Source organism: Pipistrellus hanaki (genome assembly GCF_964339955.1).
Source record: "Pipistrellus hanaki genome assembly, chromosome: 14".
Classification (NCBI taxonomy): domain Eukaryota; kingdom Metazoa; phylum Chordata; class Mammalia; order Chiroptera; family Vespertilionidae; genus Pipistrellus; species Pipistrellus hanaki.
In genome coordinates this window covers 41,245,343-41,271,025 of record NC_140516.1, presented here as the reverse complement: position 1 = coordinate 41,271,025, position 25,683 = coordinate 41,245,343, and the positions used below count along the sequence as shown (strand labels likewise).

The window sequence follows — 25,683 nt, the reverse complement described above, 5'->3', positions numbered from 1 at the left end:
TTTCCAATCTATCAAATCTATTCACCCATCCCCACCTCCACTTAATTTCATACCCCTTTAGAACCATCACCATTAAGTCATTCAATACTATACATTAAAAGAATTCATTAGGGGGAAAAAAATGGCAAGCTCTCACCAAACCCTCCAATGTTCAAAAGTCAATTTGGATTTCTTCCTTAGCACAATTTTCCTTCACTTTGAACATACATGTATCTTTTAAGCTCCTCCAGTTTCTCCACATCCTTTTCTAAGTTCAGACCACAGTCAGACACCATAGAGAATCCAAATCAAGTGTTTAAGAATACTGAGCTCTAGGGAGGCAACAGTCTTGGGAAAGTGGAGAATGGGTGTCATGGTGCTTCTTCCTTCTGTGCCATTAAAAGCCTGCCCACCTTCAAGAGATCATGTTCCAGATATGAATGTGACACTGGAGACCCACAGTACTGCTTAGAGCCTCTGCTTGACCTGGTTCTCTCACATACCACTGCCTGGATGACCCCTTCCCTGGCCATGCTGAGTCCGGCTCTCCCATCCTGACTGTCCCTGTTCCCTTCCTTGTGTTATTTTCCTTACAGCACGTATGGACAACTAACAATATGTATTGCTGTTAAATCAAGTATAACAATAGCTGTCCAATTATGTAAGACCAACAATAAGTGTTCTAACAATAATATTATGATTTTTTTAAGTTGTTAGACATGACAAGTTTCAGAATGGGAGGAATTTGTGTCCAGATTTTTAATTACTTTTTTTAATTCTTATTGTACCCAGACACCTGGGACAGCACCTAAAGCACAGTCAATGTACAATACATACTGATGGAAAGAGGAAGGAAAATTTGAAGAAAAGGGGGGGAGAGGGATAAGCCTTCCTCAATCTCTCACTGTGCAACCTGGACTTTGAAATGCTGATCATCATTGCTGATCACTAGAGCAGACCCCAAACCCCTAAAATGTGTTGACAAATGACCTTGGTTCAGATACACATAGAGAGTTCTCCATAAATCAGAACCAGTAGTAATAGCTATGTAATAAAGATAAGAATTGTGTTCATATTAAAACACCATAATCAATAGAAAGGAAAAATCTATTGATATGCTCAACAACCTAGAGGAAAGAATCCAGGCATACAAAACAAGTATGTATTGGAGGATTCCATTAGTATAGGATGATTCCAACCTATAGTGGTAAAAATCAGAGCAGTGTTGGCCTGGGCCAGAGGTGGAGGGAGGGATGGGCTGCCAAGGGGCATGGCAAATCTATGGCAGAACAGAAATGTTCTATATCTTGGTGAAGGTTTTACAGAAGCTTACAAATGCCAAAACTCATTGAACTATATACTATGTGTGAATGCAATTTATTATACATAAATAGTTTTTCAATAAGGCTAATAAGGGGGAAAAAAACACATAATATGGACAGGGAGAGGCAAATGTCTCTTTAGCTCAGTTTCCTATACAGAGGACCACATTAGTCAACCTTGTGTACAAAAGTTAAACTAGACTCACAAAATACAATGTCAACTCTGAAATGTGTTCATTTTCTCTAGCTTGACCTTCCCCTTTCTCCTGCCATTACCCATTTTCTAACCCTCAATTTTACTTAATACCCCTTATCTGAGCCTGAGAAGTCCTCTAAGAGCATCTCATGCATGCACCAGTTCCATGCACCTATTCCACAGACTGTGTGGTCACACTACATGCTCTTTGTACCAGCTGTCACTATATGAGGTTTACTTAAAACACTCTCTGGGCTGTCAGCCATAACTCCCAACATCTCCCTGGAGAATCTCACCTTGACTATAGCCTACTCTTCCTGTACTCTTAAAAGTGTTTAAACATTAGAAAAGTACCATAGAAAGAAAGAAAAAAATAGAAAGCATGTTTCCAATAGAAAGATTTTTCATTTAAATGCATTTTATTGCGTGATGTATTCCTTTAATTAAAGTGTGTGTCTGGGTGCATTGGTTGCTATTACAGTGCAATTCCTCATGTTTATTGAATGCAAGAGTAGCTGGGGCAATGCAGTGGAAACTCACATATTAGCTAGAGTGCAACTTAAAGCTGCAATTCCCTGATCTTTTGAGTTTCTAAGAGGTAGATAATCTTCAGGGTGAATCTGATTAGTGGCTGAGTGTTATGAGATGTCCTCTATTAATTTGAATAGGACTAAGGTGAAAAAAGGAAACATTTTTATTTATAATACCTTGTTTGGCTTTGTCTTGTTATCTAGCACAGATTGCATCTTTCACCTCTAGAAGAAACACAGAATCAGGCAGGGGGATGGTAAATGCTAGAAAGTTCCCACCATCTTCAAAAGATGGCATAGGAGCCTGGCTGCGGTGGCTCAGTGATTGTTGACCTATAAAACAGAACGTCATGGTTTAATGTCTGTTCAGGGCACATGCTGGGGTTCCTTCACCAGTGGGATATGCAGGAGGCAGCCAATTAATTATTCTCTCTCATCATTGATGTTTCTATCTCTCTCTCCATCTCCCTTCCTCTCTGAAATCAATAAGAAATCTATATTTTTTAAAAGGTGGCCTAGGAAATAATTATTAAGTCTCTGCCATTGATATGTGATTACGGTTTACAAAGCGTGTTTATGTGTCTATGTAGATTCCTTTTAAGAGGCTTATGAAATATTATTACCTCCATACTGGCTTAGGAACTAAGACTCAGAAGATGAATGATGGACCCACGTTTAACAAAAAACAGAGGAGAGGCACTGAGCCCACAGCCCTGTCTCCAAGTCCCAGGCTCTCACCACAACAGCAGAGGAGAAGGGGTTTCATTTAAGAACCACCTGAAAAGCTAGTTAGTTTCCTTCCCAGCCAGTGCCCTGTTAGATCATGAAGCACAGCTAGCCTCTTTCCTGTCACTTTTCCTCAAACTAACTGAGCAAAATAAATGCCATCATAAAAACACCAGACTTAAAAAAATTAATCATTAATCAATAACTCCAATACATCAACTGTTTTAATTCCCCCCTGATCTCTGCCTGGCCTTGCCAACAGCATACATCTCTACATTCTGCGCTGATGTTTCATCTCACTGCCTTTTCATAAGGAAGACCCATCCTTTTGTTCTTCTCTTGGGCTGAAATGATACCTCCTGGAAATGTTTTTCCCCACCTGGACTGTGAGCTTCTCAAGGGCAGATACATCTCTGGGATGTGCCTCAGCATTGATTGTTCACTGCTAGGAGCATAGAAAGCCCCAGTTCACATGTATCCTATGTTCCTCTGCTTCTTGAATTTCTCCGTACACAAGTAAAGCTCTGCTTCCTTTTTCAGACTTTCCTAATAAAATTAATTTGGCATGTATTACTTCTCAGTACAGAGTTAATCACATACTTCTCTATGCCCTGTTTTTAACTCTTCAGTTTCCAAGCTTAAAGAAACTGCAGAACCAACTCAATAGGTTATTATGGGGTAAAAAGCACACAGAAGCACTTAGTACATATCTGGTATACAGTCGTCCTCAATGGATATGTGTTAGATTGGAGAATATAAAGCATGTGACTATGTTCATAGCTCCCCCCTAGAGTTAAAGGAAAAAAGAGAAGAAAACACTTCATATTCAAAACTTGACTTAATCCTATTTTCTCAAAACTACTCTCCATTGTTCCACCAGCAACATTCAATGGGATGGACAGCATGCTCCATACACCCTGGCCCTGAAGTATCTCACCTCCAGCCTCTTCTGATCACCCAAATGCAACAAGAATCATTGCTAAGACACCAAGTAAGAGCTTTCAGCCATATCAGAGGGCTAGGTGCTTCCAAAATGATCTTACAGCCTTCAAGTCCAGCCAGGTCTTAATACATTTCCGTTATCAGGGACTGTTGACCAGAAGAAGGAAATCCCTTCATGAGGAATTTTTCCTAGACATCAGTGGAATGCAGACCTTGGTCCATGAACTGATTGCTCGGTATTTATTATACTCTGGGCACTAGGGATTCACAGAAGAAAGCAAGTGACTTCTCTACTATTCCTTACAGTCTAGACAGAAAGGAGTGGTTATAATATAAAGTGGCAGATACTAAGACGGACATGTGTCTGTGCAACCATTGGAAGGGTCTAAGACAGTTTGGTAGAGATCAAAAAAGCTTCCCAGAGATACTGAAGCTGAGTGAAAATTTGCTAAACTGTGTAACCAGAAGCATGTTTTGCCAGTGATTCTTGTTTTTTCTTCCTCTATCCTGTCCAGCTGCTATCTTGGAGGCTAATCTTAAATCCCTCCTTGTCTGTGACATAGCCAATCAACTCAGCCCAGAGGGACTTTCTCCCTGAAAGGAGATCACCATACTGTGAATGTCCAGCTGCTATCCTAATTTCAATCTATGTCCTTCTACCTTCTGAGCTCTTTGAGGACAAGATCCATGCCTGGGGTTGTCCATCCCTTTATGTCCAACACAAAGCACCATGCCTGGTACCCTGTAAGCACTCCTGTAAATACACAAGCACTGATCAAGTATCCAACACCTGGCATTTCATGAGCTTATCTTGTGCTCTGATTGGTTTTGGTTTGGAAAACATGGTCTACAAAATGGCCCCAAAATACAGGATCTATTGGAGATCTTTGCACAAAGATAACTTAGTACTTACATTTTAGTAGATCATTTGAATCAATGGTTAAGTGGACAAGGGAGAAAGAAGTTGTTACAATAATCCATGTGAGGTAGGTATGATGGCCGCATTGACCAGATGGGAGCAGGGGAGATGGAATATGAATATCTGGGATTCTGGATGTATTTAAAATAGAACCAGGACATTTGCTTAAGGGATGATGGTAGAGTGTGAAACAAAGAGAAGAGTCAAAACTCCAAAGTATATGTCCTGAAAAATTGGAAGAATGAAACTATGAGAAGAGCAAATGTACGAAGGGGGATGAATAGAAACCAGATGTTTAATTTTAGAATGAAATAGCTGGCATATTTATGAGATGTCAAGTAGGCAGTTGAGATGTCAAGTAGGCAGTTGGAGATGAAGAAGTCTGGGGTATAGAAGAGAGATCAGGGCTAATAAATAGGACATATAAATGGTATTTTAAAAAGTGGCCTGATGAGATTATAAAAGGAAGGAGTGGGGGCAGAGATTGGAAGAGGTCCAAGGGCTCTTGAATATTTGGAGAGATCACAAAGATGAGACAGAACTGTGCATGGTTTCTAAGAAGGAGCACCTACCGAGGGAGCAGAGAAAAAGGAGCACAGTGTTCCGTCTTCCACATAATACTACTCCAAATAGGACCTTCCCTCCCCCTGCTGAACACTGTTCTCTGGCTTTGCTCAGAGAGGACCTCCATGCTCCCCAAATAAACTGTCATATCACATTGTTCTTTAAAGAAACAGCAGAACCTCGCTTGTCATATCATATTGGTCTTTACCTTCTCGATACTTTGATCATGAATCTAGGTCTATCTCTGTATGAAGATAATTATGCATGGCAATTTGGATCATTCCATGTTTTTACATGTATGCACAATAAATACCCACCTTTAACTAGACTATTGGCTACCTGAACACAAGAACTCTAATTCCTTTCATCCCAGGTGCATTTGTTGAATCAATACAAGAATAACCACCCTGGGCTGGGTTGACCATATCATTGTCTAATTTCTACTTAATAGCAACACTGATGCTTGTTGAATGAACCCCACTGTATAGATTTTAAAAAAATTGAGAATGAGAAAGTTAGCCACCTTGCTAACAAGCAGCTATACCAGGATAGAAAAGAAAACCCAAGTCTATCTGATTTAAAGCAGATATAATTTTCATACTCAGTTTTGCCTCTATATAGTAATAGTCTAGAAAGCATCTGGTACTGGCCTGCTTAGAAAGTGACTGATTAAAAATAGTAGAAGAGAGGAGACTTGAATGCTTCAAACCTCACATTGCCAATGTACTCCCTACCTCTATCCCCTCCCCACCCCTTACATCACTCATGCCATGCAGCTGTCCACATCTGTCCATTCTGAATAGTCTCCATCTGTCCTCACTCAAAAACTATATTTTTTCCCTCTCTGGCCTGTTCTCTGCCCCTATAGGGCTTACGCATGTGGACTGCATTGGCCCGCCTTGCTTGCTTGCCTTTCCCTTCTGGGCAGATTCAGATAAGGTAAAAAGGCACTTGCAAGAGTGAGGAAGGTGAAAAGAGAGGTTAGGTTTCCTCTTTCCATTTCCCCCATTTCCTTCCTGTCCACCTGGGCCCATTTATCTAATAGGGGCTGTTGACTGCTCTTCAGGTCTCCCCAAGTTCTAACAGTTTTTTACTGCTGCTAATTTCTGGATATATGGCCATGAAGTGTTGGTTCCCATAACCCTGCACATCCCTCTAAAAAGAGTCCTTTCACTCAGTTCTCATTGGAATTCTAGCTTGAGTCAACCCTTTCCTCCGAGTCTGGCCTCTGATTTCAAGGTCACAGTGCAACCCTTCTGGGCACTGTCCTGCTCTGGCCCCAACCTCTCTTGGCTTCCTGTGCAGTCCAGGGTCTCAGGCAGAATGCTGTGCTATTCCTGCTTGGATTTTATAGCCATCCAATTCCATAAAAATCAATGGAACAAAAACCCAGAGAATCTATCACACCTGAGAAATTTCCCATAACTACCTGAAATTGTCCACGATCTCCTGGGGTAAGACTTTAAAGAGACAATGAAAAATTTAAGAAATGGTTTGACATCCAGATGTGAACTAGTGGTAATTCCCATCTTTCCCATGACTGGATGAAAAATGAGGTGCCCATGAGGCGCTCAACCTGTCAGAAGATGGTGATAATGCCTCATGCGCCTCCACTTCTGAGGGCTGCGCTGTTTGCATAAACACTTTCCAAACCCCAGTTCCCAAGTGCACAGAGGGAGCCTGCAGCAGAAATCAGAGCCTGGTCAGAATGGAAAGTTGGGAGCCAGGCATTCTCACCACTTGCCCTGCCTGGACACACTCATGCTAGGACGCTGGGTAAGCACAATTAATGACAAAGTGGTTTGTACAGTTTATGTAAACATATTAAACACCTTGCTCTGCACATTTAGCTGACATTGAGTGATTAACTGGTTGCATAAGCTAATATTTATACATGACTTCAAATCGTGCAATGCAAATGAGTCCCCATTTATCATGGAATCAGAGAATTTGAAAAAGAAAACAGAGTCCTGGGACATTCTCTTTCAACTCCCACCTGTTACAGATGAGGAAACTAAAGCAGAGAAGGACAATGTCCAAGGTAGGGAGAACAAGAGCTAAGGGCTCCTTCTCCCCACACACTCCTTTATTTTGCTATTTTCCACTCACAAGGTAAACAAGATGATTCTCTTTAGTAAAGTGCTAAACCCAATGACAGTCTCAGTCCTTACCCCTCTACTAGCATTTGATTCTTGTCTGAACTTTGAATCACTTTCCTTTCCTAAATTCCATGGCATTTCTCATTCCTAGTTTGTTTTTTTTTTCCCCCTGGCTTTTAGCAATATTTTCTTTTGGCTCCTTTGCCAGCTGCTGTTCATCTCTGTTCTGCCACTTACTGTCTGTGTGACCTCTAAAAACATATATTACTTTCCTGAAGCTTGATATCATCCAGAAGATCAAGGTAATAAAACCTACCTCATAGGGTTAGTTTGAAGATTATATAGGAGAGATAGAAAGGACATATCTCCCAACAAACACTTTGACATGATAAATAAATACAAATTAAAATCTTAAATAATTTCAGAGCTCAACAGTAAATCCCTGCATGTTAAAATGAAACTAAGAACTTACAACCAAAGTGATAAGCAGGAGCTGATTCAATTGGGTTCCATGATGTTTGTGAAGCAAATATAGGCTCTGGAAAGCAAGGGGTAGGTTCTAACATCTACACAAGGAAAACATGTTTGTCCTGTGTCCTACAAGGTAAATAGCGGGAAATAGCCCATCTATAATGTTTGAAGTGTTATCAGATACAGGGAGCCTTAAAATACGTTAGCCACTATCTGGGCAAATAGCGACAAACTGTCTTCAGATCAGAGCCTGAGATGGGGGTGAGATGGAATAATCACCGAAGAGATAATAGTACTCCGGCTATGGATATGGAGTTTGAATTCATACAACCTGCATGATGCAGAAATCCACAATAGGTAAAAATATATAAATCTGTCCATTTTTATTGATATTCCTAGGGCTCATGTGGAAACAAAAGAATCCCAATCCAGGGCACTCTGTAATAAAGCAAACAAAACAAGTCCAGGTAAAGATGAGTTAACTCTTTAAACACACACATAACTACACACACACACACACACAGTATGAGGCATGAAATTAATGAATAAGACAGAAAGAGACTAAAATAGTAATGTTTACATAAGAAAAAATCTTAGCACAATATGTAGTATATATAAAATATTTGGTAGTTCCTAATCTCTTGTCTTCTATACCCTAGTTATTCATTTCAAGAGTCTGTCCTTTGTCTCTATTGATTTAGGACTTTTACTTTTGGTTTTGTTGTATTTCATTCAACCAGCCAGTCAGTCAGCCAGCCAGCAGGAGAGTGCATTTCAAGAGCTGAGCTTTAAGAAAGCTGTACTTTATGTGACCACCATACTGAATCATTCACCAATAGGGATGAAAAGATTTCAAAAAATCAGAGGCAATAATTGACAAACTGAGACCAAGCAAGAGGCAGACAGTCCAAGAAAAGGTAATTCATCCGGTACCACAAGAGGTGGCCACGTGATAAAATGAAGTATGAGAGAAGGAGCTAATGGGGAAAAGCAAGGAGCCACTAAGTCATCTCCAGTTCCACTTATGGACAGAATAGGCTAAGTTCATGACTTCACCTCAAAGTTTAGGAGCATAAAACATTCTCCCAAACTTTCTGTGTGCTTACAAAATCAATGGTCAGAGCACGGGGGCATGAACCCTCCAGTTTCCCCTCTACACAGCAGGGCTATAGTTCAAGTTTTCAGAATTTGTGGAGCAAGAGATGTTCATCTTGGAATGGTCATGAGTGATACAAATACTAAAGCCATGCCACTTACTTGAAGGGTGTTCATAAGGAGATGGGGACACTTGTGGATTTCAGAGAACATACTGTTTTGAATGGGGCACAGTGGACAAACTAAAACAGAAAGATTTTATTTTTATGTGTAAGGCCTTAGCCAGTAATCATAATCCTACAAAATCAGAATTGGTTGCTTTGAAGGATTGAGCTCCCTAAAACTGGACATGTATACACAGAAGCTGTGTGGTGGCTGGTAAGAGCTAATATACAAAGGGTTTCGAAGTGGAACTAAAGATGTGTCCAGGTCCAAGATTCTGAAGAATTAAGGAAATAAAAAGTAGAGATAAAGTTAAAAGCATCAGCAAAGGCAACTATAAAAATATTTACCAATAAAATTATATAATAAGGATTCCACACATAGACTTATTAATAAAAACAAAGATAAGTTTGATTAAATAAATAATAGCATATTTTTTTTTCTCTCTCTCTCCCCTTTTCCAGTTTTATAACAGAGTATGCATGCATGCATACACACAAACAATCCAAAGAACACCACCAACTGATGCTGGCATAATTGAAATGCTAACAATGTCATAGTTCACACACTGTCATAACCTCTCTCCTCTGTGTATATTTCCATGATAAAGAGAAAATTCTGAATAATCTGAGCATTGCTGTTTTCAACTCAGTAATTAGAGAACATGGGCCCGATGAATTGCAAATACAATCAGAACCCCAAGTTGTGATTTAATGAGTAAAGACAGCCCAGTCTCAGGACTTCATGCTCCATTTTAATCAACTGCTCATGAGTTACTGCTGGGAAATTGTCCTCAATGGCATATGGTCCTGTCAGCCCACTGTTACCTTGCCAGCCTCCTTTGCCTCAGACCTCTGGCCTTTCTAGTTCTGGGTCTGGACATCTGGGTATTGAGGAGACTGAAGGTTCAAAGCATCTTGGCAGATAACTTCACCCAAGAGGAAATACCCCCTGAAGTCTTAGAAGAGTTACAATTCAAAGTAGCAAAAGAATAAGAGGTTTTAAAATAAATAAATAACTGCCCTGAAAGCGAAGGGAATTTCATTGGCTCACCCAGTTCAAAAACCAAATCTCATGAAAATTGGTGTTATCTACTTGGCAGTGGAGCTGGCTAACAGGTTTATTCCAAGCAGAGATTTAACAATGAAAAGAAATTTAGCATATTTCTATATCTTCTCCCATAGGATTATCACAAAATGCCATGATTCCGATTCTTCAGAAAACGCAATATCCTCATTCTACAGAAAATGGAGCCATCTACTTCAGGTAACATATCTGGGAACAAGAGAAGCATGGGGTTAAATCTATGCCTTTTGAGTCCAAGTCCAATTCTCTTTCTAGAACTTACTACTATGTTCCTCAAGAAGGTCCATTTTCAGCTGGTATTAAATATGAGAGATCCTCTCTAAAATATACTGTATATTCTCCTTAATTGAGCATTTTTTTAGTAACTGACCTGTTGCTAAGTATGTATTAGGCACCTAGTAAGTAGTTTCCTTTCTTTGGTGAATACCCCTCATCCTCTAAGGTTCAGCTCACTTCTCCCCCAATATTCATCAAAGACCCTTCCCTGCTGGTGGTCTCAGAAAGTAGCTGGTTCCTAAGGTGCCAAAGACACCATATGTGAGTAAGGGTGTCTTACTTTTTCCTCCACATGATTGAACTACTTCAGGGAAGGTCTCAATCTGATTGATCATATAGCCACACAAGTGCTGTATATAATTATTTAAATCTTTCACATTCTCAGTAAAGGTTTGAAGAATGGAAAAGTAGGCTCTAGCATGAGGAAATTGAGGTCTTGCTTACACAGCCAAGATGTACACATGAAACAGACATTGGAAGAGATCATTAAATGTTAAACTGTGTGCCCAGATTTTAACTGCTATAGAGATAATCCTCAAGAAACAGTCTCCAGAAAACAAAGCACACATATACATCTCCCTCATGCCAGTCCCTGATATACTGTCTCCTTCTCCCAAGAATAGGAAGCATCCATAAAGGGCTATTCCCTAAGATTATAACAGATAGGTGTTAGAGTCAAGTAATTGCCTCACTTAGAATGGATTTTTTTTCCTTGTTGACACTATCACAAATGTCCCTTTATTTTATTTCTCTTTGCCACACTCCACCCAGCCCCTGCCCTCCTCTGCCCTCCCGGGCCTTCACCACACTATTGTCTGTGTCCATGAGCTATGCATATGCGCATATCTCTCTTCCAATACCCCCATGCCCCTCCCCTCTGAGATCTGTCTGTCTGTTCCATGCATCCATGCCTCTGGTCCTATTTTGTTAATCAGTTTATTTTATTCATTAGAGTCCACATACAAGTGAGATCATATGGTATTTGTCTTTCTCTGACTGGTTTATTTGGCTTTGCATGATACTCTCTAGGTCTATCCATTCTGTCACCAAGGGTAAGAGTTCCTTATTTTTTATAGCCATGTAGTATTGCATTGTGAAAATGAATCACATCTTTTTTATCCACTCATCTACTGATGGTCACTTGGGCTGTTTCCAGATCTTGGCTATCTATATATACAAAAGTCTAAGTGACCAGTCAAGTGGTTGCTTTGATGTGCACTGACCACCAGGGGGCAGATGGGAGGGGGTAGATGAAGAAGGGTGAGAGGAATGAATTACAAAGGAGCACAAGGAAACTTGTGGGGAGGTGTTGACAGATATGTCCATTCCCTTTACTATAGTTATGACTGGATTGGTAGATACATGGCAAAACTTACCAAGTTTGTACCTTAATTCATATGGTTATTGAATATAAATTATACTTCAATAACATTGTTTATAAAAATCTAAAGACAACTCATTAGACTGACCTTAATTTTATTTTAAATAATATTTGTGAGCACTTAATAATGTTTAACCCCATGAGAATATCTCAACTCTCTAACATAGTAATTAAATCAACCAGTTTTTAAGCTAGACCAGACCTTCTCCCTAATATATACTGTCATAAACATCTATAATTGTATGTTGTAGCACTTCTCACAAAAGGCATCAATCGTGTATTTGACCAATGTTTCTCTTCCTCAGACAGCAGAGATAGCATCAATACCCTCAATTATTGCACCTCTAAGAGCTGGTACATTATAAATGATTGGTAATATTTGTGGAATATAATATTTTTGACATGGTATCTGGGTAATAAAAAGTAGAACGTTGATACTTCTCATGACATATACTAAAAGGTAAGAAGTGGGCTTTGCTCTCTGCAATTCTTTTCTTCATTTTTCCCCATTCACTGTATCAATATTCATTTGAGAAAATAATTCAATATTTTATAATATGAATCTTTATTAGAATATGTTAGACTCTAATATCTGTTAGTAAGTTACATGGGAGGGAAAAAATTATGTTATGGCAAAGTTTTCAGTTATTTTTAATGATTAAGCTGTGATACCTGTAATAAAGATTAAATGAATAATATCAGCTTTGTACCTTGTTATTAAACTGGCATTTTGAGCATCAAAAAAGGAAAAGAAATTATATAAGCCTAAGGGAGACAGATTATATCATGAGTCACGATCTACTAGTGAAACCTGAAATCTCCCTTCGGGGGCTGGAGCTTCTGTTAGAACATTCCAGAATCCATCCATGACTGACGGATGCAGGAGAGAGCAGATTGATTCCTCAGCCAACTTTCAACATCTTAATTATAATAAATGCAAACCCAATATTAGTACGACAGTAGTATTTGAAAAAAGGAGAATTATACATCTTTTTTTTTCTCTCACTCATTCCCTAGCTGCTTATTATAAAGTGTCTCCTCTAGATGATCACTTCTGGTATCTTTACCAAGTGCTTCAAATTAAAAAGTCTCCATTTTTAAAATCAATTTCAATAACAATCAGTAATTAGAGCAGTGCTCAGAGCAGCCAAAGGAAGCAGGGCCAAAATGTCAGAAAAGCAACTAAAAGAAAAAGCAACCACAAAGGAAAGTCACTATACCTTCTATGGACAGCTTGGTGGCAGCGCCTACCAGAGATCCCCTATCCCACTCAGTACTCTTAAGAAACAAGCATCTCCTTTGTCAGCAGAGAAACACACTGTGGGCCAGTCCTTGGCTTATATATCTTTGCAAGCAGTCAGGTTAGTAGATAGATGGGTGGTGTGCTCTGGGCTCTTGTCATGGTTGCAGCTATCAGGCAGCCTTCCTTCCTGTGACTTCTACGTAATCACCAAGTCAGCTTCTACACTCTATAATGTCTCCCCTTTCTTTTCAACCCTGCAACTATTACCTTAATTTAGGTCCTCTTTATCTCTTGTCCATGGGCAATTTAATATCTTTGGATGTCCTAGACAATGAGAAAATTTTTGATCCCTCCACCCTAATCTATATTAATAAAAGGGTAATATGCTAATTAGGCTGGGAGACCTTCCAAACATCCTTCTGGACAAAATCTTGGTGGCAGGGCCAAGGCAGAGGTGGATAGGGGTGATCAGGCCAGGAGGTTAGGGCAGTTGGGATCAAGCAGGATGGAGGGGTTGTGGGGGGGCAAGCAGTTAGGTGCGAAAAGGCTGGCAGGGGGCAATTGGGAGTGAGTAGAACAGCATGCAGAGTGGTTAGGGGCAATCAGGCAGGCAGGCAGTTGAGTGGTTAGGAGCCAGTGGTCTCATATTGTGAGAGGGATGTCCCCTGAGGGGTCCCAGATTGGAAAGGGTGCAGCTCAGCTGAGGGAAACCTCCTCCCATGCACAAATTTCGTGCACTGGGCCACTAGTGTATATATAAAATATAACACAACAAAATAAAAAGCTTTTCAGTAAAAGAACATGCAAAATCGCTTCTTTCTAGATTTTTCTTCAAAATATTGGTTAAGTTTAGTTCTGTTTCCATAGATAAGATTGTGTAGGGAAAGCTTTTTCTAGAAAGTTATATTTGCATTGAAGTTTGAAAGATAAACAGGGCTAACTAGATGGAGAAGGAGAAAAGGACTCCCAAAGGGAAGAGTATGCGCTAAGGAGGCATTTGGTAGTAAGGAGGAGGGTGCATTCCCTGTTACATGACTGAAGCGAGTGCTTGAGAACAGGGGTAGAAAGTTAGACAAGCTATGTGCTGAGCAAAATTTATCCTCCAAGCTATGGGGAGACCAATGACAAATTTTAAGAGTTTTCACATATTCAGCTCATCTAAACCTCTTTCTGTTCCTTCTGGCACATCTGAGATCTACTGACACTTTTAAATGCAAAGACAGAACAAATATATAGCACCAAACCAAACCAATCTCGCTTCCACAAGCAAATAGCTTTAATTCTTCAAAATAAGTTTCCACCTGAGATTTCTTTCAGACTCTTCCCTGAGAGTTCTTCCCAGTCATCTCCATGGCTTTGGCACTCTTTTTTCTCTTGCGTCTGCCATGATTTCCTAACCTTACTCAGGGTCAAGGCCAAAGACCAGTTCTAAACCTTACTGACCAGTCTCAGGGCCTCTCATGGGATATGGATTCCATCTTAGGGATATGGTTTCCACCCTCACTTTCTTACCTCCCACCCCCATTGTAAGTCCTGTCTAGTAGTTGGTTCTGCACCATGTGCCTCAGGAGCACCTCAGGCTATACAGGAGGAAGAGACTCCTACTCCCTCCTCACACAGGGCAGAAGAGACACAAAAAACAGGATTTTCATCGCTCAGCACCTTTGACATGCATATATATTAAGGGCTGAATTATGTCCCCTCCAAATCTTTATGTTGAAGTTCTAATCCCCAGTACCTCAGAATGTGACTGAGTTTGGAGAAACAGTATTTGAAGAGATCATTAAGTTAAGATGAAGTTATCAGGGCTGGCCCTAATGCAGTATTCTTAAGGACTGGTACCCTTACAAGTGGAGGAAATTAGGACACAGATGCACAGAGGGAAAACCATGTAAAGATTCAGGGAAAAGATAGCCATCTAGAAGCCAAAGAGAGAGGCCTCAGTAGAAATCAACCCTGCCGACACCTTAATCTCAGACTCCTATCTTTCAGAACTCTGAAACCTTACATTTGTGTAGTTTAAGCCAACCATCCTATAGTACTTTGTTACAGCAGACTTATCAAACTAATGCAATATGATGAACATTTTTCCCCACCAGAATTCCTCTCAGGAGGGACTCGTCTTATGTCAGAACTGCATAGATCAGCACAAAGAGAAGTTAAAAGTCCAACCCTGATGGCCTGGGTCCAGGTCTGTGGATGCCTGGGCATGTAAGAAGCAGGTGCAGACAAGTGAAGGATTTTGGCTGTTGTGGAGCAGTAGATCCATTGAAGCTGGGGAGAGGGTCAGTGAGTGTCTTAGTTTCCCATTACTGTTATAACAATTTACCACAAATTAGTGGCTTACACAAACTTATTGCTTTACAGTTATATATGTCAGAGGTTCAAAATCATTTGCATGGGGTTAAAAATCAAGGTATCAACAGAGCTGCTTCCAAACCTCCTGCCCCCATATCCAAAGACCATCAATCCAACCTCTGTTTCCACTGGCACTTCTCCTTGTTTTGACTTTTCCTGTTCTGCCTCCCTCTCTTTCTGTAACCTTGTGATTACATTATGTATGCCTGGGTATCCCACATCAAGGATACTCTTCCCACCTCAAGACCCTTAACTGAATCACATCTGCCATGTCCCTCTTCCCTGTGAGGAAACATCTTCACAGGCTCTAGGGATTTGGAAGTGCACATTTTTCAGGCAGAGTTTTAGTCAACTTACAAGGGTGAGGAAAATCAGAGGGTAGCATGGCCCAGGACAGATAGGAACACAGTAACATCAATGGGCACTTTCTGGGTGGAAACTCGTGTTGTGATCCCTGTCCTTGACCCCATACATTTTCAGCTACCACCACCTAAATCACAAAATGCTTGGCATAGTTGGTTAGAGTTCCTCCAGGAGCAGACACTGAGACACAAATTAAGTAGTTTAGTTGAGAGATGGTATAATAGAAGAGAAAGGACCCAGGCAATGGAAGGCAGTCAGTATATGGAATATTACAAAGCCAGCTAACTAGGTGGGTAACTAGAGCTTAATCCCACTGGGAAATTCGCAGACTTGTCCCACATGAGAAAGAAGCAAGGGAACCAGGTTATCTATCCACCAAATCCTGTTGGTCATTGGCTAAGGGCTGATCCCACATGTTAATTTCATGGCCCTTCTTCAGTGTGCTGTGCAGAGGAGTGAAGTAACCTCTATAGAGTTTAGAGAAAGCCTTCGGCAAAGAAATGCAAATCCTAGCAACCAGAAATGAGTGGGAGCATACTACAGTGAAACACTGAATGGATATGGGCAGGACATCAACAGTGTATGTTATAATTAGATTCCTCGGGAAATCAGCAACATGGCTGAGTTTTGCATTGTCATTGATGTAGGGTTGAAATAGTCCATGACTCTGAGGTAAGAGCAGACATCTGGGTTACACTGAAAATAAACATGGATGAAACAGTGCCTGATGCCTATAGAACAGCCATTATGGCAACTCATTTCTGCAGACTCTTCTACAGCAAACCCAGCCTTGAACTCCTTGCTATCTGGCTCTGATTCAGGACTTCCTGGGAATCTCATTTCCAGCATTCCCAGGTCTAGAGCCAATTTTTCCTTCCTCTCCCACTCCCACCACATTTGGCTTAGACAGAACTTCGCTCTGTGCTGCTACCATCTCTATTGCTCTTTTGAGTAGATGAAAATATATTGGATAGAGCTTCTTTCCACCCACTTCTTCCTCCCTTGATTAAAAGGAAAAATTAAAAATAAATTACAAAGAGAAAAATCCCAACTGTTTTTCTCCTTATATTTCAGGCTTAATCCTTAGGCTTTTCCCTGTCTTCCCAGTCATAAATCAGGCAGTTTTGGAATTTCCATGTCCAAATGCAGGAGGACAATACGCATCTGGGTACTTTTAAGAAAGAAGTCAATATTCTATAATTTAATTTCCTCCTCTCACATTAAACCTGCCACTCTCCTCATAACCAGAGTGATAAATGCAGAGTCAGACTTCATCTTTTTGACATTAATACCCATCAGTACTTCAAATGCAAACAATTGTGACATTTGACTTCATAAAAATTACCAAGTGCACCAACTCTGCTCAATTAAACCATTTAAAAGTTGCTTTTGTTCCATTTAATGAATCATATATTATACTGCAATGAAACATGCAGCAAAACAAATACTTCACAATGCTTCCAATTAAGACTCACTTCACTTATGCCAATTGACGATATGAGTGTTCCACACTTCATTCAGTTTGTGCATTTTAAGTGAACTGGTTAGTGAAAAGGGTGCTTCTTTGCTAATGAGTTTTGTAATCAAGGCATCTATTTTAATTTCAAATTGGCTAGATTGGGGAAAATTGCTAGACTAAATGACTGGTACTAATTAGAATTATAAAAATATTCATCATGCCATGGAATTTACATGGGGGTCTGATTTTCCTACATTTGCATATTGCTTGAGTTTTTTTTGGGGGGGGGAGGGAATCTTGACAAATTGTCTTCTCTTTAGCAAATTGATCAAACACTATATCTGTTTTAGCCCTTCTTTACATTTAAAGCATAATACATATTCATGATTTGTAAATGAAGTTAAGTGATTTCAACTTCTGTCTTCATTACCATATTAAAGATGTTGTCTCCTTAAGCTCCCTTAAAAAAAAACTTCAGATCACAGTATTACCTATTTAAATGGCAAACACTTTGGTTTACTCTGTATATCAACCGAATATTGGAACAAAGCAATGGGAAAGATGAGCAAAAGAAGACAAGACCTGTTAAAAAAAATAATAATACAACTGCCTTATTGTTTATTTTCTGTCTGAAGCAAGAATTTTTTTGTTGTTGTTTCTTTTTTAAAATGTCCTATGGCCTATCATCCAAGATGTTTGATGACTTCCCTCCTCAAAGTCCACCTGGAAAGTGCCAACAGTTGAGGGATGTGACAGAAGAATGTCCTGGGCTTTCATCTGAAAGTCTGGTCTTTTCATGGCTGACTATGCTAAAAATACCATCATTTTACCATAGAACCCAGATAATATTTGGGAATATTAGAGTGCTCTCTGGGATTGAGGTTCAATATGAGGTATTCTGCCAGGAGGTGCTGGAAAGTCTGCTGATCACCTAGGGAGAGTGAGGTACAGTGGTCCTCAGGGAAAGGGGGGACCTCAGCCAGGCTTAGTAGAGATAGCAGACTGGACCCCTCACTGGCTATGTGACCTTGAGCAAGTTAGCATCATCTTCAAGTATCCTATGCTCATCTATAACTTGGAAAGATAATATCCACCTTGCAGATTCCTGTGAAACCCAATGTAATAATGTACATAAAAGCACCTGTGAGTGCCCATTCCCAGGTATACTTAAGGACATATACCTTCATTTCTAAAAATCACTTGTATGTCCAACAATGTGTAACTACACGATGGAAGAGTTACTTGGCACAAACCTTGATTCCCTGCATATGTCTATACCCCTTGGCTCCAGAGTATCCATCTTCAATATCATTGTCAAATCAAATAACTGAATACTAATTCAATTTTGGGATATAGCTGCAAAATTCATCTTAAATCTACCATAATAAATCACTTCCTTAACATGTATCTATAGTGGGTTATTCTAAATAATAAAATCCATATTGATAGCTGAGTTGTAAATAATATAGATTGAAGTTAAATCCAACCAGAGTATGCTTTTTGTTGGGAGAAAAAAATAAATCCTAGAGTTTCACAGTTCAGCGGGGATTGTAGTGGAAAGCAAAGTTGAAGAAAAGAGAAACCTCAGGCTCAACATATCCTCATTTCAGAGAAATTTTCCTCTATGCCACATTGCCTCTTGAAAAGGTATTTAAATAATAATTTGAAATGATTTTACTTAAACTGATGCTACAAACACCTAAAACCTTTTTAAGAGAATTGCCTTATAATTAGGACAGAACATAAGCCATTCAAGGTAGATTACTTTTCAGAATTGTTTTAATTATAAAGTAACCTAATGAAAGAATCAAAATTTTAAAAAACAAATGGTATGGGAAAAAATCCATAAACTGAATACCATCATTTTATCAGAGAACCCAGATAATATTTGGGAATTTTTTTTGTTTCTTTTTTAAAATGTTCTCTTTCCTCCTTGCTTCCTTTCTACCTTTATCTTATATTTTATATATCTATATTCAAAGAGTACTGCTTTATTTAATACATCATTGTGCCTGGTGCATGAAAATTCATTCAATTGTGGGGGGAGGGAGTCTCTCAGCCCAGCCTGTACACTCTCACAATCAGGAATCCCTCATGTATGGTCCAGCTCCATCATAGCATGGCTCTGGTTCCCCAGAGCCTGTGGGCAGCGGGAGGGATCCAGAGGCCAGTCTGATGTCAGCATGGCTCTGTTCCCACAGCTCCCTCCCTCCCGGGTGGCCGGGACCCAGGACTGACTTCAACCTTGTTGCCAGGACCCAGGACTGACTTTTGCTGCACTGGCCGAGATTCTAGCCTGGTGTTTGGTCATCCATCCAGACATTTAAGTCATGAAAGACCCTGGCTCTTTATTTATTAGGATGTATTACATATGAATTTATATATATTAGGTATGTAATATGAGATATATATAGGTTGGAGCAAAAGTAGGTTTACAGTTGTTTGTATACAGAAAATAGTTCAATAATTAGTAAATAATAAAAGAATAAACTCTGGGTTTCATGACCTCACAACTATATGCCGATTTTGCCCATGCTTATGTATTAAACAGGTATTAATATGCATCCATGTTGCTACACCATGACTTCCATTTCAATGGCTGCAGAATATTTTCACAAATGTATGTACAATGATTTAAAGGCCCTTCTGTTGGGAATTCACGGAGTTTCTCCCCAGTTTTTCCTATGATGAAAGACTTGGATAAACATCATTGTGCCAAAAGCATTGTGGTATTCTCCCATTGGTTCTGTCCCAGAAGTGGAATAACTGAACCAATGAATCAAAGTTATGAAGACAAGTATGTCTTCTGATACACATTGCCTAGATGTTTTCCAGGAAGGAAAACCTATTTGCACAACCATCAGTGCTATTTCAGAATATGAATTTCACCACAGCTTTCCCAGCATTGGGTATTTTCCTTATTTCACAGAAAGTAGAACAATTTTTAAAATTGAAACCTGTGTAATTCGTTTGACATGAGCATATTTTGAAAGTTTCCTTATGAATTCTGAGTTCATTTTGCTTATTCAACATTCACTGTGTACTTTTTCTTTAGTCTAACCTTCTAATGTTTAGATTTTTAAAAATTCTTCCCTGTCACTTACCTCACTTGCTATCTTCCAAGGGATTCATCTTGTCTCAATTCCTTCACCAGTTTAGCTAGTCATCAATCACTGGCATTAGTAATTACCTGACAAATGTGGCCCCACTGGGTGTGGAAGATAATTACTAGTGATATGCATAAAGAGTGTTCTGGGATGCCTGTCATGTGTACTTCTGGATAGGTGCTGGTTTCATAGATACTCTCAGTTTACAAAAATTCATTGAGTTCATGAAACGTGCACTTTCCTACATGTATATTACACTCTAATGGAAAAGATTTAAAAACCAACCCTAGCTTTAACAGGCCAGTGTTAATTTGGTCGGGGCACTTGATGGGAGCAACCAATCAATGTGTTTCTCTCACCTCTCTCTCTCTCTCTCTCTCTCTCTCTCTCTCTCTCTCTCTCTCTCTCTCTCTCTCTCTCGGGATCAGTCAGAGGGTCAGCAGTGTGAGCACAAAGGATGGGGCATGCATGAAAACAAGGTCACTCTGTACAGGAAGCAGGTGGGAGAAGACAGGAAGCAGTAGTTGCAGTCAACTCTGTCACCAAATCACTGCCATGGCTGAATGTATTAGAACTTAGCTGCTTTAAGAAAGATGTTGTTGGATCAAAGTACCTGAATACCCTTCTTAATACACGCATACATATATACGTGTATACATATATGCTAGATCTTCCATTCTTTTAGCAATTGTTCTGTCCCCTAAAAGAAATGTGCCATGTTACCAAAATGGACACCTAGAAGATAGAAGAGAACAGAAAGTCTGAGATGCTACATAGAAAGAGCAGGCTTACAAAGACAAAGGCCACCAGATGCACAATTTTCCTGAAGGTTATTGCCTTGAACAAATGTTCTCATGAGCAGTGTTGACATGGGTGGAGATCCTTTCCGCATCATCCTCATCATATGCAAGTAAATAGTATACATTAGCCCAGCCAGCATGGCTCCATGGCTAAGGTTTGACCTATGAACCAGGAAGTCATGGTTCAATTCCTTGTCAGGGAACATGCCTGGGTTGTGAGCTCAATCCCCAGTGGGGGTCATGCAGAAGGCAGCCAATCAATGATTATCTCTCTCCCTCTCCTTTCCTCTCTAAAATCAATAAAATAATATTTAAAAATAGCATACATTGCCAAAACTGGTTTGGCTCAGTGGATTGAGCGTCAGCTTGTGGACTGAAAGGTCCCGGGTTCAATTCCGGTCAAGGGCATGTACCTTGGTTGCGGGCACATCCCCAGTAGGAGGTATGCAAGAGGCAGCTGATCATTGATTCTCTTTCATCAATGTTCCTAACTCTCTATCCCTCTCTCTTCCTCTCTGTAAAATATCAATAAAATATATTTTTTAAAATAGCATACATTAAACCAGTTATTTTATTCAGAACTCAACTCAAATATATTAATAGGAGTATTTGAATAACACAGAGGTTTCTACCTTCTTAATAAAGAACAGAGCCATTCTTGGACCATTGATTTTGTTTTCACCTACAGGGAAGTGGCCTCATGGAAACTGGTGTTTTTATGGTGATGGAGATAGCACATCCACCTGTACTGATGAAATGTGTAAGAGCAATGTCAGCTTGTCACAGGTGAGGGAAGCTGTGGATTGTTTTTCTCTTAAATGATACGCAAATGGTTTTTACAGGCATGGGAGAGGATCTAATGAAAATGCAATGTTTTTTCTTTAAATAAAAAGTGCCCTTCAGTCCTACACGTATTCCATGCAGGATAAGCTTAAAAACCACTGTCATCCCTAGTTAATCCCCAACAGCTTTTATCCCCACCAGGTAGGGAGGCATGACGCCTGCTCCTGCCAATGGCTACCTAGGGAAGTTATCATCACCTGCTAATCCTGGAGGCTCTGAATACAATTACATTTCTAATCGGAGGGCTTATGTGAGAATTTAAATTAAAGGAACAGCTTCATTTTCATTCAGCATTCTAGAAGTACAGGTTTAAACTTCCTTTAGAATTTTCAAGCCCTCCGCACTCCAGACACTCTAATTCCCCCACGCTCTGCACTTGTGTGATGTGGTAGCCCCAGGTGGGACCCAAGCAGCAAAGCCCGAATGGAGCCACTGTCATCTCCTCCACAGTTGACCCTGTCTTTCCAGTGACCATGTCTAACACTGCATCAGCTTAACCAGGTAGTCAATCCCTCAGCTGGTTTGGAACTTGGCTGGTGGCTGGTGATAAAAAACAAACAACAAACACAAAAAAAGACCATTGCTGCACACCCACCTCTCCAATTACTGTAGCAGTAACCTATTATTAATGCACTAGTGTTTTTAGAAAGTGTATTTTACATTGAAATTATTGGCAATGCCACTTCAGTCTTTCCCAGAAGAATCTGAAAAATAGAATCTGAAATCCCATCTCTGATCTCCAAAGCCAGCTGTATTGGTTAAAGTTGCATTTTGCCAAAAAGATAAATAATAATAAAGAGCTTTGCAATCCCACTTCTTATGCAGAAATATAGTTATGTTCAGTCCCCCATCTGTGGTAGAAGTCCCCTGTGCCAGGGTGTATGCATCTGTGAATACATCAGCATGTGTGTATTAAAAAATACATTGTCTTTTGTCAAAATGAGGAGTGTTTAAACATTGGCTGTCTATGCAGCACCTATCTATTTAGAGGATTTCAATATTCTCAAAATCTATATAAAATTCTTTCAAAAATTCTCAGTTTTAGTAAGATTATTGAGCCCTCCAGCTAATATAAAACAGTACAAGGTGAGTGGTATCAGTCATCAGAGAGGAAATAGCCTGATTAAAAAAAAAAAAAAAAAAGAATCCTGCCTCTTGCCAAAACCTGTTTGGCTCAGTGGATAGGGCATCAGCTTGCGGACTGAAAGGTCCCGGGTTCAATTCTGGTCAAGAGCATGTACCTTGGTTGCGGGCACATTCCTAGTGGCAGCTGATCTAGCTTTCTATCCCTCTCTCTTCCTCCCTGTAAAAAATCAATCATATATATATACACTTTTTTTAATAACTGGTAAACTGTCATCCCTCAAAAGATATTCTAGAACTGTGGTGAGAGGACAGGAGGGAAGAGAGAAGAGAGGGAAGGGGAGAAGTGGGGAAGGCAGGAGCATTTTTATTTCTTTTATTTCCAATTTGTTCAACCATAACCTATTACTTTTGCTGTTTATTTTTAATCACAGAAATTCTTATAAAGCATCTCCAAAGATTCCTTTAAAATAGTATATACACACTGAGTGGCCAGATTATTATGAGTTCAGAGATCATAATAATCTGGCCACTCAGTGTGTATACTGTATATTAGAGGCCTGATGCATGAATTCATGCATGGGTGGGGTCTGGCCAGCCTGGCCATGGGAAGGTGACATGGATAGTTGGCTGACCTGCCTGCTGGTCGAACTCCTGGTCGAGGAGACAATTTGCATATTAGCCTTTTATTATATAGAGTATACACTGAGTGGCCAGATTATTATGCATTCAGAGATCAGTATATATATATATATATATATATAATTTCAGAGAGGAAGAGAAAGAGAGAGAAAGAGAGAGGGGAGGAGGGAGAGAAAAACATTAATGATGAGAGAGACTCACTAATTGGCTGCCTCTTGCATTACCCCTCCACCCTCCTCCCCCAACACTGAGGACCAAGTCTATAATCAGGGCATGTGCCCTGACCTGGAATTAAACTGTGACTTCCTGGTTCATATATCAATGCTCAACCACTAAGCCATGCCAGCCTGGCTCCAAAGAACCTAATACCCAAGAAACAATCTTTTGTCTTTACTAAGTACTGGGTCCTTTTATGAAAATGCAAGATTTGGCACAGAAAATAGCAGCAATTGGGACTCTGGTAGGATGGCCAGAATGGAAGGACTTGGTCAAAAGCCCAAATCAATCTGAGCAGGAAACAGAAAGGAATTTGCTATATTGGGACACATCTGAACCGAAGAGGCGAGGCCTTCCTACAGAGTCAAGTGCAAGATGCATTTGCACCCTACCTGTCCACCCCTTTGCAGCTGTGAAATCTGAAAGACTGGGACCTTAACCCACACCTTGTCCTTGACCAGGGTAAGGTAGCCATCTTTATCAGTTGACTCCAAAGTTGCTATCAGGCGTCTTACCTAACACAACACTATGTGCATCTCCCAACTTCTAGATACAATTCTGTTCTATCCAGAAGGTATTTCCTTAGTTCTCTAGCAGTGTTTTTACCAAGTGAGAACTCCTGCCAAGTCTCCTGCAGGTTCGGGATAGCAATTTGGAAGATGAAGCAATTGGATATGGCCTGTTTAAAATATCATTCAATTAGGTCTTTTGTAATACATACAACACAATGAGACAGCCTTAAGGATTCTAAAGAAATTGCTGATGCATTGCATCAAAGGCACAATAATGGAAACACAAACACCTCCCTCTGATGCTGCTCTTTCCTTCCCTCTAGCGCTTTTCATTTTCTCTAGAAGCAACCAGCTGCCTCAGTGCATGCACATCAGAGAAGGCTCCCGTCTGAAACATGACAATTGTACATCAATCTTAACCACGCTTACATCTTCATTTGCTTCTGTACAGCATCACTCTCCTTGACTCTAAACCAATAAATTACCCCAAAATAAAGAAAAACTCTCCTGAAACTTGGATGACTGGATCTGGGTGTTTTATGTCATCTCTGCAAATATTTCCAGAGGCATCATCTGCCTCTTCACTCCATTTATTTAAAAGAATGGCAGGGCACCGCTTAGAAACTTTATGGGCCTGAAGAATAGTCAGCCACTTCACACAAAAGATGCCAACAAGAAAGAGTACCTAAGGGACAACCCATCCAGAAACGTGCAGTGTGGCTAGAAACATCCATCAACAACATAGCCACATTTCCAAGCATTTTTACCAAGTGAAGAAGCAGCCACCAAGGCTGAAAGTGTTTTGAATGCATTATCCACAAGGGTAGATACTTCCTGAGCAATGTCCAGAATGTTCTCCATGCTGCAGTGATGGAGAAAAAGGATACTCCATCTAGATACACACAAGACACATTGCACTTGGTTCATCGGCCTCTGGGCATGAGATGTCTGTTGCCTCTAATCTAGCTTGTCTGCATATAAATAAAAAACATAGTTTAGGAGTTCTGAGCTTCTTCTAAATTACCATCTAGCCATTTAACAACATCTAAGTAATTTCTTTTTATTTCAACATAGCTTCAAAATTTCTGAATATATTAAACATCTAAACTCACAGAGTATCTGACATTTGGCTAAGTCTTTCATACAATATCCACTTGATGCCATGAAAGAAATGTATTTGCAATGGCTTTTGCTCTGCAAATGTCATGTGGGTGTCCTTAAGGGATTGCATGAAGCACCTGACACCCACCTTGAAGCTCCATGAATGAGAGAGATAAAGGTTATGTTGAAATTATTGTTTAAAGGTTCT

At 39.9% G+C, this 25,683-nt stretch overlaps 1 protein-coding gene across 3 annotated transcripts in view; it reads right to left on the bottom strand.

The window, feature by feature from the left end:
• SORCS3 (sortilin related VPS10 domain containing receptor 3) overlaps positions 1 to 25,683 on the bottom strand; it is a 489,777-nt gene that overhangs the window by 207,131 nt on the left and 256,963 nt on the right. The gene's annotated exons all lie outside the window — the stretch shown is intronic.